Below are 12,964 nucleotides of genomic sequence, written 5' to 3'. Positions count from 1 at the left end.
GGCCAAGAAAAAGTCACAGAGTGTGCTATTGTATTAAGGGAGCAGCCATCTATTGTAATTTGCTTTACATCTGTAACTCTAAGTCCTCTGAAGATGAATGGGTGTTCTAGAATAATCCATACAGTACCATCACCAGTAATTGTAACAGTAGATCTAAAAACTGTATTTTTGTTCAATTACACTGAATTGTTTTATTATCTCCTTACTACCACAAATCTCTGAGATAAATATCACATTTTCTGACATTTATTTTTAAAGTGGCATTTTTATATTAATGAAAATGGGACACTGATAGAGCAGCTGTAAATATTGAAACTCTTACAACATAAAATAGAAAAACGCTGATATTTATATTATGACCTTTTATATGATGTTGAGTTTAAGAACATGTTACAAAGATAAAAGAGAGAGAAAAAGAGAAACAAAGCTATATCATAAGTTGCTGTTTATACTGTTTGTTTGTATTCCCTTCTACCTACAAGTCATTTCAGACATGCCTTATAAATATAAAAAAAATTGAATTATCAATACCCACAGATTATTTCTTTAGGAAAAACACTCTAAAATTGAATGCCAAAGTATTTTTAACACAAATGAAAGTAAAAACCTTAGTATTTTAGAAAGTTTATATTCATTTCATTTTAATTTGATTTATACACAGTAACCTAGAAAATTAGAACAAATGACTGTCATAATTAAATCATCTAATTAACACATTCTGAACTATGCCTTTTTTATTCATATTGTTTAGTAAAGCAAGACTGCATGGACCTTTTTGAGGTACTATAGACAAATAGCACACAGTACAAAGCAGTGAAACATGTCCTTTAATATCTACTTGAATTTTAAAAATACATTTTATCCATAGTATGATAAATTTGCAGTCACTTTTTTTTTTAATCTTTATTTTTTTCTCCTAACTTCAGAAACCCACCAAATAAAATAAGGGCTTTTCTTGTTTTAAAATGCTTGGCAAAAATCTCTGAGGCTATATACTTGGAATGAACCACACAGCTCCCTTATGGAATGGGAGTCACCATGTGTCCTGGGAAATACTGAAGCACTATATAGCTTTGAGTCTTCAATCCTTAGAAATATGTCAAAAATGCTCCACTCAGCTCTTCAAAGCTTGTTGTTCCTTCCTTTGAGTCACTTGAAAAGCACAAAAGAAGAACAGACTATGTCTGAAAGATAAATTAACAAAAACCTGTCAGGAGCCATGGAGGCCATGTTTTCTATTATGTCTAAATAATACATTCTTTAAAGTCTCAACTTAAAAAATAAAATAATATAAATTTTTAAAAAGTCCCCAAACTCCCAATGGGCAAATCACAAGTCTTTCTAATGTGTCTGCTGGGAAAATACTTCCAGTTTTAATGGATATATTTAGGAGAAAATAATACAACAGGACTCAAGAAAACTCTCAATGTCTCAATTTCAGCAAACTGTTATTCACTAGAAGGCAAATCTAGGAAGCAGTTTGGTTTCAAAAATATTGGGCTGGAGAGATGACTCAGAAATTAAAGCACTTGACTACAAAGCCTAAGGACCCAAGTTCAGTTCCCCAGTTCCCACATAGAGCCAGATGCACAAGGTAATACATGCATCTGGAGTTCATTTGCAGAAGGTAGAGACCCTGGCATGCCCATTATTTCTCTCTCTCTTTCCCTCTCTCTATATCTGTCTTGTTGGTACAAAACTTTAATCCCAGGACTCAGAAGGCAGAAGTAGGAAGATCCCTGTGAGTTCAAGATCAGCCTGAGACTGCATAGTAAATTCCAGGTCAGCCTGGGCTAGAGTCAGATGCTAACTCAAAAAAGAAAAAATAAAATAAATATATTTCTAGGTCGCTTATAAACAGTATTGGAAGTTCAGCTGATTTTACAAGTGCCATCCACCAAGATGTACTTGGACAAAGCTATTTTATTATTGACTGATAAATTCTTTCATTTCTCCTTTTTCATTTCTCCTTTTCATTTCTCCATTTTAACATTTTATATACAAGTTTTACATTATCTACAGAAGATAAAATTTGCTTTGAGAGAATCAAGACTATTACTAATAAGCTCAATGAAAGTGAAATAATTCTATAAGTTAATTCATATTTTACCTTATTCTTCATTAACCCTATAGAAAATTAGACATTCTAATGAAGTATGAAATTTCTCTACCAGAACATAGATATCATTTGTATCACTTAAAATAACAGAGTAAGCATTTATTATGAACATTATAAAATAAACATTAAATTTGTCTCATATTAACATTTTTATTTGGATTTTTAAAGAAATTCTTTTTTGTTTTCTTTGTAGAGATGGGGTCTCTCTATGTTGCCCAGGCTGGAATGCATTGGCTATTCACAGGCTTGATCCCACTACTGCCCTGCACTGAAGTCTTTGGACCTGCTCTATTTCCGACCTGGGCTGGTTCACCTCTCATTAAGCAACCTGGTGGTACTCTGCTCCCAGGAGGTCACCATATTGATGGCCAACTTAGTGCAGACCCCCAATCAGCATAGCACACCACAGCCCAGAATGTCTGGGCTTAAGAGATCCTCCTGTCTCAGCCTCCCAAGTAGCTGGGACTACAGGCATGGACTACTGTGCCCCACAAAATATTCATAATATATTTAAATATCAATTCATCTAAGAGGACTGCAGAAGAGAAAATACCTTTATTTTTATCGTTAATAATTTTAAATATTTTTATATTTCATGCAAATTACAGTAGTAATTTAAAAAATAAAATCTCCACTCTAGTAAAGGAAGTGTCCATTTATGCATTTAAGCAAATGTTTCAGAACTGTATTTGTGTTTGCTTACTAAAACTGTCATAAAAGGGCTGGAGAGATGGCTTAGAGGTTAAGGCATTTGCCTGCAAAGCCAAAGGATTCCAGTTCAACTCTCCAGGACTCACATAAGTCAGATGCAAAAGGGGTTGCATGCATCTGGAGTTCATTTGCAGTGGCTGGAGGTCCTGGAATGCCCATTCTCTCTCAAACAAATAAAATATATTTTTAAAAAAACTGCCATAACAATGCCACAAACCATGTGATTTTAGTTCAAGAGGCTAGAAATTCACAATCGCATATCTACAAGGACACTTTCTTGTAAAGTCTGAGGGAGGAATTCTACCTCAGGCCCCTCTCCTTGGCACACAGATGATCATTACCCTTTTGTGTGTTCTCACATCTCCTTCTGCCTGTGAAGATATATGTGCATGATGCCCCTTCTCCCCCTCAGCTCTGTATGTAAGCTGGTTACTTGTGTTGGTACCCATGGCTCTGACTGCACTTTAACTTGATTGCCATTCCTACTGAGGTCTCATTTTGAACAATTGGATGTTAAGACTTCAGTGCAGGAATTTGTAAGAAAGAGAACATATTTCAACCTATATTACTATTTTTAAGTGCTTGGCTAGCTCAGTTAGTAGAAGCAACCTGGAATACATAGTTCCAGTAGAGTACAAACTTTCTTTCAAAAGAAGAAAAAGAAACAAACTACACATGTGACGAGATTAATAGTTATAAAGAATGGCACTCAAAATTATCCTAAACTGATAGAACAATGGACTTGTTTTTAACCAGCTTTCCATTACTGTAATGAAATCCTTGAAGTAATTGACTTATAAATTTAAAAGTTTGTTTTAGGTTATGATTTTGGATGTTCGAGTGCTGCTCTGTGGCCAACAGCTCTTGGCCTCTGATGAAACAAAACATCATAATGGGAGCACGTATCTAAGTGCATCCTTCCCCCTGTCAATCAGAAGGACAAACACAAACAGCAAGAAAAATACTGTGTTAAATGGTCTTTATAAACATTACATTTATTAACATTGAATTTTTTTCACTCTCATACATGCATGTAAGGCACTTTGATTTCACCCTCCCCAATTACCCTCTCTCTTTCCCCTCACCTCCCACTAAAACCCTTTCTTCCCTAGGTCCCCCCCACCTCTTTTTATCCACTAGATAAATTAACATCCCCTGCATGATCAGGGATGGAACATTATTTACTGCAGAATGGGAAACCCTGTTCTTTCTTTCCCTCTCCCAGCAATCACTTGGTGCCCCTGTTTACTCTGGGAGGTATGGGTCTTCTGAGCTCCCCTGTCTGTGACAAAATGTCTTTATTTAATAAGAGAGACTAAAGAGTGGGGGAGAGAGAGAGAAAGAGAGAGAGAGAGAGACTGGGCATGTCAGGGCTTCCAGCCACTGCAAAAAAACTCCAGACTCATGAGCCACCCTAGGCATCTGACTTACATGTGGGTACTGGAGAATCAAACCTGGATCCCCAGTTTGCAGGAAAGCATCTCAACTGCTAAGCCTTCTCTCCAGCCCTCTGATGAGAATTTGACTGGCTCATTCTGGCACAGGCAAATGTGTCTGCTGTGAGTTCATTAGTGTAGCCAACTTGTTATACCCTGAAGTCCACATTCCAGAGAGGCACTTCTCTACCTCCTGCTCTTACATGCTTTCTGCCTCTCTTCTCTAAAGTTTCCTGAGCCTTGTAGGGTGTGGTTTGCATGTCATGTCTAGGACTGAACACACACTAGTCACTTGGTCTTAGTACCTTTGCCAGGTATGCACCACTGTCCTTTGCATACAGAAACTTCTGTGTTTGAGGATGTGGGTAGTACCAATCTATGTGAATAAACATAGTTATTGCAAGGCAGTTTGGCATGGTGTCTGATAAGTACTGTACTGGGTTCAACCCTAGTGTATAAGTCCTTAGGTACAAACTGTTGGCTATATATACAGAACCAAATAAAATCTTCTTTCTGTGGAGCAGGCCACAAATCCAGTAGAACAATTACTCTCAACTTTCATGCCACTACTGCACTTGTGGGTGCAATTGCCTTGCAGTTTAAAGTACACAGAGTTCATTGCTAGTTAGGATTGTTGATGACTTTCCTCCTGCAGCAGCTTGAATAGACGCCTTCGGGCATGAAGAAGCTAGCCTTCTGAGAGATAAGTTGCACCTCAACAAAACCAAAGCTGGTGAGGTGCTCAGCAATATGGACCTGCTGTCTAAATCTGGTGGCAACCAACAGTAATAGCGATAAAAGAAATATTGCTTTATTGGCTTCTGTGCCCTCGTTGACCAACAACTCATTGAGAGATACACCACCCTTGAAATTTGGACTTTCTATTCACACATTATGGCTTCTGGGAGCAGTTTACCCCACTCACACAGGGTACATTCATTTAAGTATATTTTAAAAATGTGTTTTAGTTACCTTATCCAGTAGCAGGTTCTCATGTGGCTTACTCACATGTCCATAGTTTTGGTTCATCCTATCTCCCTCATCTGTCCACCCCACGCCTCCCAGTAATGCCTCCCTTTTTCTCATGCTCAAAGTCTTCAGTTATCCCCCTGCATAGCCTCTCACCCCACAGACATTGGCTAGCATCCTGGCATCTACAGACACTCATGCCAAGAAGTTTGAAACTAAGATCTAGATATGAGAAAACACAGTGTTTGTGTTTCTCATCTGGGTTATTTCAGTCAGTCTGAAATTTTCTAGTTCTATCTATTTTCCAGAATATTCCACTTCATTTCTGTTTACATCTGAATAAAACTCTATTATTACTCTACTATATACCTCTTCTTTATAGTGCCTTCTTCAGGTAGTGGGTATCTAGGCTGGTTCCTTATGCTAGCAATTGTTAATAGAATAGCAATAAGCATGTCTAAGCAAGTATTTCTGAGGTGGAATATGGAATCCTTGAGGTATATGCTATATACCATATAGCTGGGCCACATGGTAGATCTAATTTTAGTTTTATGATAAATAACTTCATTTTTCAATAGCAGCTCCTCAATGTATACTGCCACCAACAGTAACTAAGTGTCCCTGTTTGCCCACAACCTATTGAGCATTAGTTATTTATTTATTTATTTATTTATTTATTTATTTATTTATTTATTTTGGATGCTCGCCATTCTCCATTCTGACCAGAATGAAATGGAATCTCAGGATTGTTTGAACTTGTATTTTTGATGATAAAGGTTCAAAAACAGTTTTTAAGATATTAATTAGCCATTTGTATTTCTTCTTTTCAGAAATATATTCCATTCCATAGCCACTTTTTAATTGACTTCATTTTCTTGATGTTGAAATTTTGGAGTTCTTTATATATTCATAATATTTATACTCTGTCAAATGTATAGCTGGTAAAGATTTTTCTCCCATGATGTAGGCTGCCTCGTCACTAAGTTGACCATTCCTTGTGTTGTATAAAAGCTTTTTAAATTTCATATTTTATTAGATATGGACATACATAATATGCAAACAACACATGTTGGTTCCATCATTTCCCTCATCTCTGCCTCTTTTCTGAAGAGGCCATTCTCATTGGGGATGCAGGTCAACCTCATGGTCACTGTGAGTCATGTTGTGTGGGGACAGCAGCCAGTTGTGGGGAGAGGCAATGTCTCTGTGCATAATGTCCCAACTTATGGCTCTAACAATCTTTCTGCCCCCTCTTCTGCAAAATTCCCTGAGACATGTTGTCCCATATGAGACTTGTTCACCTGACTTCCTTAGAGATTGGACTTCTATTCAGAAAATCTCTACCTATTATTTTCATATTGCAGTTCACTCTCCTTTTTTTTTTCTTTTTTATAGTTTTGGGTTTAAGATTAATGTTTTGATCCACTTGGAGTTGATTTTTGTGCATAATGAGAGATAAGGTTCAAACTTCAATCTTCTACATGTGGATATCAGTTTTCCAGCACCATTTGTTGAAGATGCTGCCTCTTCTCTAATGTGTGTTTCTGGTGTCTTGGTTGAAAATTAAGTGATTATAGTTGCATGGACTGATATGTGAGTACTCTCTTCTATTCAATTGATCTGCATGTCTGCTTTTCTATGAGCCAATATTATGCTATTTTTGTTGTTGTTGTTATGATTCTGTGGTACAACTGGAGATTGGGTATTTTGAGACTCAGCAGTAGTCATTGGTCAGGATTTCCTCCAATAAGCTGCTTTTGACTGTGACAAAGGAAATGTTTCATGTTGCTCTCCATTTAGCATTGATGTCAGCTACAGGTTTGTTAAACATGGAGCCTTTATTATGCTGAGACATGTTCCTGTCACTGCTAGCTGTCCCAGGACTTTGGCACAAAGGATTTTGTCAAAGGCCTTTGTTGCATCATTTGGGATGTTCATTTGATTTCAGTCCTTGAAACCATTTATGCGATGAGTTTCATTTATTGATTTACTTGTTTTGAATTGCCTGTGCATATGTGGAATGAAGCCCACTTTATTGTGACATGTTATTAATAATAATATTTGACAATGAAATAGAAATATGTAGCTCAATTATAATATTTTCAACTTTATGTAGAGATGCATATGTATAGAGACTGCTCTATATATGAGTTAGTTTCTGTATTTATTGTTCTTACAGAATACCTGACAAAATCAACTTAAGGGAGGGATGGTTTATTTTGAGGGGATATGGTGCATTGGGGAAGGGTAAGGCATGGCAACATGAGGGTGATGTGATTGATCACATTGGATCCATACTCAGGAAGCAGAGAGTACATAGGAAGTGAAGTCAGCCTATAAAACTTCATGACTTGGCCCCAATGACCCACTAGATTCCATCTGCTAAAGATGCTACATTCTACCAAAACATCTCAGCTAGGCTTCAAGTGTTTGAACACATAAGCCTACAGTTCTTATGCTACATTAAAAATACAGTATAATACATACCTAAAATATCAAAAATGGATAGATACTTAACTAAGAGTATAGCTACTCTCTGTGTCTTTTCCTATCTCCAATCCTGGTCAAGAACAGCTTTGAAAAATTGTTTAGAAGCTACATGGAAAAATTCAGAGGAAAATTTGTCATGTTATTTCATTTACATGAAGCCCGAACCTTTCAGTCCTCAGTAATCATCTCTACATTTCCCAAACTTTCAGTAATTAAACTAAATTAACTTCTTTCATCGCCTATTTTCTTTGAATAGCTTATAAATTCTAAGAAAAATGTAATAATAGTCACTAAAGGAAAAGTAATATGTCATTTGTCATAAATGCCACCATACCATTGAAGAACTCAAGTTATATCTCTAAGCAAAGTTGAAATTTGCAGTTCTGGTATTGAGCACATTCTCAACAGATGATTAAAAAAAAGTATATGCTCTGCAGTTCGCCTTAAAGTGTTACAATTAGAATTTGCTCACTAATTGATATTTTGATATTTTTGGATGATTGTTAAATGTTCCCTGTGGGACCATGGGGCCCCAGTTGAGTAGTGCTGACATAAAGCATGATTCCTTACACCAGTGGAAAAAGTCCATGCCTGAGTACTGCTCTATGACTGTAGAGTCAACATAATCTGCTCTGAGTACCCTGCTCTGCTATGTTGCTCTCAAGGGGCCAGGAAGTCTGAGCAGAAGTTGTCAATACATTCAGAAGAATGTCCATGAAATCTTAGAGGAGTAGGAGGAGCAAGATGGTGTAAATGTGAAACTGATGGCAAACTGGAATGATGACAGCTTTACTAAATATACCCAAGGTGTGAAGGTGGATAATGACATCAAGCAGGCCAGCTTGCTAATTCTACCATGGAGTACAGAAATTTATATTCATAGCACAGAAAATTTGACTTATGTAGCATATTTCCTTTGGGGAATATATAAACATAATATATGTATGTGCTTATGAATATTTAATTCAAGTGAAGCACTTTATACTACACCAGATATGTGCAGAGTGTCCTTTAAAGACATGCATGGTAAAGAGGTTTCTTCTTAACACCAATACTGCTGGTGGTCCTTTCATTTGTACAGTACCACCTAATTCTTTGTATATTTAAGCATTAACATTTAGAAACTGCTCTCTTTCTCTTAATTTGTCCCTCCTTCCCTACAAAAAGTTGCTATTCTTCAAAGGCTAACGTATGCTGTTAGCTCCTTTCCTTGAGGTCCCTCACCCTCCCACATAAAGAATTCATTTTCCTTTCATTCATATTTCCACATCACTTAGTTCATACTTACATCATAGTGCTTTGCACATTGTATTATAGTTATTAAAGTCTGTGTGAGGCAGCCCCACCGCAGCCCCTGGCCCCAGGCTGTGAGCCTTTGAGGTCTTATTTACCCCGCCTTATGTCCTCTGTGCTTGCTCAACAAAAGTGTGCATGCTGAGCTCAGCTGAATGATCTGGAAAATTTAATAGTGTGGAAACCTCATTTCCCAATAATGCCAATATATGAGGTGTGACTGAAGAGCAATGTGTTCTATATGGAATTTGGGGCTGTCAGTTTTATATAAAAGATTAAATAAATGAAATGATACAGAATGTGTTTTCTGTAACCAAGAAAAATAAAGTTTAGTTTAAGCATTAGAACACTTCTTTAAATTACATACACTTAAATATGAGTACACATAAATGGGGGATGTAGAAGTTGGTAGGAATAAAACTCAAAAAGTTGTAACTCTTGCTAGTATGATAAGCAGGAAAAGAGATGATCAAGCAGTTTAAAATTTGATATGCAATACTGTAATCTATTTTATAAGCTAGCTGGTTAGCAGATCAGTGATGATTTCAATACAGAATATATCCATAAAACATCAGTGAAAACTACAGCTAAGAATCCTTGCAGTGCAGTACCTTGGAAATATCTTAGGGAAAGTAGGCTTTACATAAGTCAAAATACACATGCATTGTTAAATGCACAGCTTAAAAAGTGCGTACACACTGACTTTATTGGCTTCTGATTTTATTGAAAACACTACATAAATAAAATCTATCTGTTTGATGATAAACCTTCACAGAGGAAGTCACTTGTTCTGCAAAGACAAGAGGTACTACTTTCTTTTACGACCTCCACTTTAGTTCTTCAAGGAGTGTCTGAAGGGCTGGAGCTGGAGCTCAGGGACAGGAGTACTTGTTATCATAGGAGTGTTACACGTTAAGAGCTTTTTCCAAATAGGTAGTTAGCTAGGGAATGGCCACAGAAAAACATGGAAGCCACCTTGCATGCCCTGGCAGGACTAGAACTCATCTAATTCATTCGCATGCAAGATTGTTGTAAGCAACTTCCTAATTCCTCCTCATCAAGTCCTTCCTATTTTTTTCCCCCATAATTTCACAAATTTACTCAGGTGAGTGAGCCCTTCGTGAGTGAGTGTTACTTTGTGGGCCCGTCAACCAATCGGATTCTTCCCTACACACTTGAGCACACCTGAGGTTCATGCTGGTTGCATACCTGCTTCTTATAAATGGACCTGAGCAATAGTGAGAGCTGTCTTTCCTTCCACCTTCCCCAGAGGTGTCCTCCTTGGAGAGAAATTCCCTGTAAGAATGGATTTCCTCTCTCTCTTTTCAGCTAGGCTTCTGGAAAGCGGAACAACTTCTTTTGGAACTATCCCTAAAATAACTCTTATAATTTACCCTTCTCTGAGACTAGCGAGTTATTGGAGTGGGAGTTCCAATCCCACTCAGAGCTCTCGCTCACATTAGGAGCAGACCTGGGTTTTAATCCTTGGCACCACAATCAATCAATCAATCAATAAATAAACAAAGTCTATCATTTATCATTATCTATGTTTCTATCAATGAAACCATAGTGTATGCTTTCAACATTGATTTGAATTATTTTGATTTGAATTATAAGTTTTTCATATTAAAATTATATTTTAACTCTAATGATATTAAATAAAGGAGTTTTTTAACTGTGAAGATATTATATGTGAATGGAGGAGATTTGATTTGATGATATGTGAATAAGGCGTTTTAACTTGATGATATTATGTGTAAATGAAAGCGTTTTAACTGTAATAAAGTAATATGCAAATTAAGGAGTTTTAACTTGACTTTTCAAGAGAAGTAAAGTCAGAGTTACAAATTGGCAGGAAAATTTTCCATAGAATAAATAAAAGAGAAAATAATCATTTACCTTAATTTTCTCTGGGGGAAAATCGCCTTTCATAGTTTAGGAATTATAAGAACAACTTATTTTGAAATCCTGATAGTTTGATATTTGTCTCTCTTCCACCGGGGTGAATTTGGGCATGTTATTTAGAATCATGCAATTTCTTTCTCCCTTACACCTTCTCTCCCTGCCTCCCACCCATTCTTTATCCTTCCCTCCCTTCCTCATTCTCTTTTCCTACATCTCAAGTATATATAATTAGACTTATTTCTAATTACAAAAATAATATGCATGATAAAAATTTTAGAAAGTCTAGAAAATGCTGAAAAATTGAAATTTAAGCTTATGCCCTATAAAGTGATTCCTTCCAGTCTTGCTTTACTATACCCATCTGACAGGAATGAAGATATTCTAGAAAGATTTATGCCTCTCTTTTCATTCTCAGACTTTTTTCCACAAACTTAATACTCTACTTCCCCTAAGAAAAAATAACAAATTTTCTTCTCATACAGATTTTATAAAGTATAAATGTCACAAATATGAATAAAAACAACTACATATATTGCAACATAGCATCTCAATGATTTCCATGGAATTCCAGATACATGTGTGTTATACAAACAGTCATGCATATGGAAAAGGCAGTGTAGACTTTTGAAAGAGTGGCTTTCTAGAACCTGAGAGGAAAGACTGAAACCTTGTTCCAGCCAGTGGAAGAACTTTTCTCCTGGAAAGAGATGTTACAAAGTACTGACAAATTGTCAGACTATCATGTAGGAAAGACAGAAGTAGAGATGATGGGGTTGGGTGAGGCTGCATGTTCACTAGGAATGCATATTTATACATACCTCTTGCTTTCTATTTAGAACCTGCATCTCATGTTAAGCCCTCTCAAGGCTTGTTAGGAGAGTGGGTAGGAGTGCTTAGCCACTTTGTTCCTTGTCCAAAAGTGGTCACATTGAATAAATTTCCTTTCTCTGTTTTTCACCATCGTTTGTTTAATTAGCTTATTGAGGCCATGTGGCCAAACCTGGATTATCAGGGGCCATCAGGACCAGGCTTTGATCACAATTCCCACAACAATGCATACATTTACTCTAAATTAGTATAAATTAGGCATATAATAATGTATATAGCATTTGTCTAATTAGTGTTAGTCTGAGTATTTCTTAGTGTTAATTATTTACCAAAACCTTTTTTGTTTGATATTCTTTCCAGGAAATTTAACAACATTCATATTTCTGGTTTATTTACTTTTTATTGAACTTAAAAGTTTTCATTTAAATATTTTAAACAAAGCTATAATGTTAAACATTTTTCATGAACCTTTTGCTATATCTGATTTTCCTATGAGATAAAATTATAAATAATAAAATTCCCATATCCTTCTATTATATATCCATAGTACCTCCTTCAAATGTAATTTAAAGACAAGTATGCTCATTCATTTAAGAGTTCACAAGTTCAGGTGCCTTTAATAGTATTTCTGATAAATTAGTTATGTTCCCTTTGTTTTTAGATTTCAAAATATATAAATTTCTTACATGTGTGTTGAAGATCATATAGTAAAAGAAACCAATTTAATAAAGTTAGAAAAATGTCCTTATTTTTCATAAATGTAGATGCAGATGGTACCTATTATTACACAAACTTACCTACTTGTGATTCCTTGATGTATGCAATTGTGTAAACCAAAGTAGATAGAATTGAATTATGTATTATCAGCTGTGGTATTTGAATTGGCATACATATCAGTCCTGAAAACATTTGAAATAAATTTTCATCTTCTAAAATATTTTCTGTTTTTATTATTTTCCAGATGTATATACCAAGACTTCAAAAGTTGCGACAAACTTCCCCCATGTGGATCCAGTGCCCATGCTTATATTCTATACATTACAATTTCCTTTTTGAATTTTTAAAGTATTTTATTTATTTATTTTCAAGCAGAGAGAAATAGAAGAGAGACAAACATAGAGAAAGATGATGGAGATATCAGGGCCAACAGCCATTGCAAATGGACTCCAGATACATGTGCCACTATGTGTACCTGACTTTATGTGGGCACTAT

The 12,964-nt window shown here is 36.0% G+C and overlaps 1 protein-coding gene across 1 annotated transcript in view; it reads right to left on the bottom strand.

Moving 5' to 3' along the window:
* Bmp5 (bone morphogenetic protein 5) overlaps positions 1-12,964 on the bottom strand; it is a 103,196-nt gene that overhangs the window by 36,752 nt on the left and 53,480 nt on the right. The gene's annotated exons all lie outside the window — the stretch shown is intronic.

The sequence above is a fragment of the Jaculus jaculus genome, chromosome 8 (assembly GCF_020740685.1).
Source record: "Jaculus jaculus isolate mJacJac1 chromosome 8, mJacJac1.mat.Y.cur, whole genome shotgun sequence".
Lineage (NCBI taxonomy): Eukaryota > Metazoa > Chordata > Mammalia > Rodentia > Dipodidae > Jaculus > Jaculus jaculus.
This window is presented reverse-complemented; position numbering and strand designations above follow the sequence as displayed.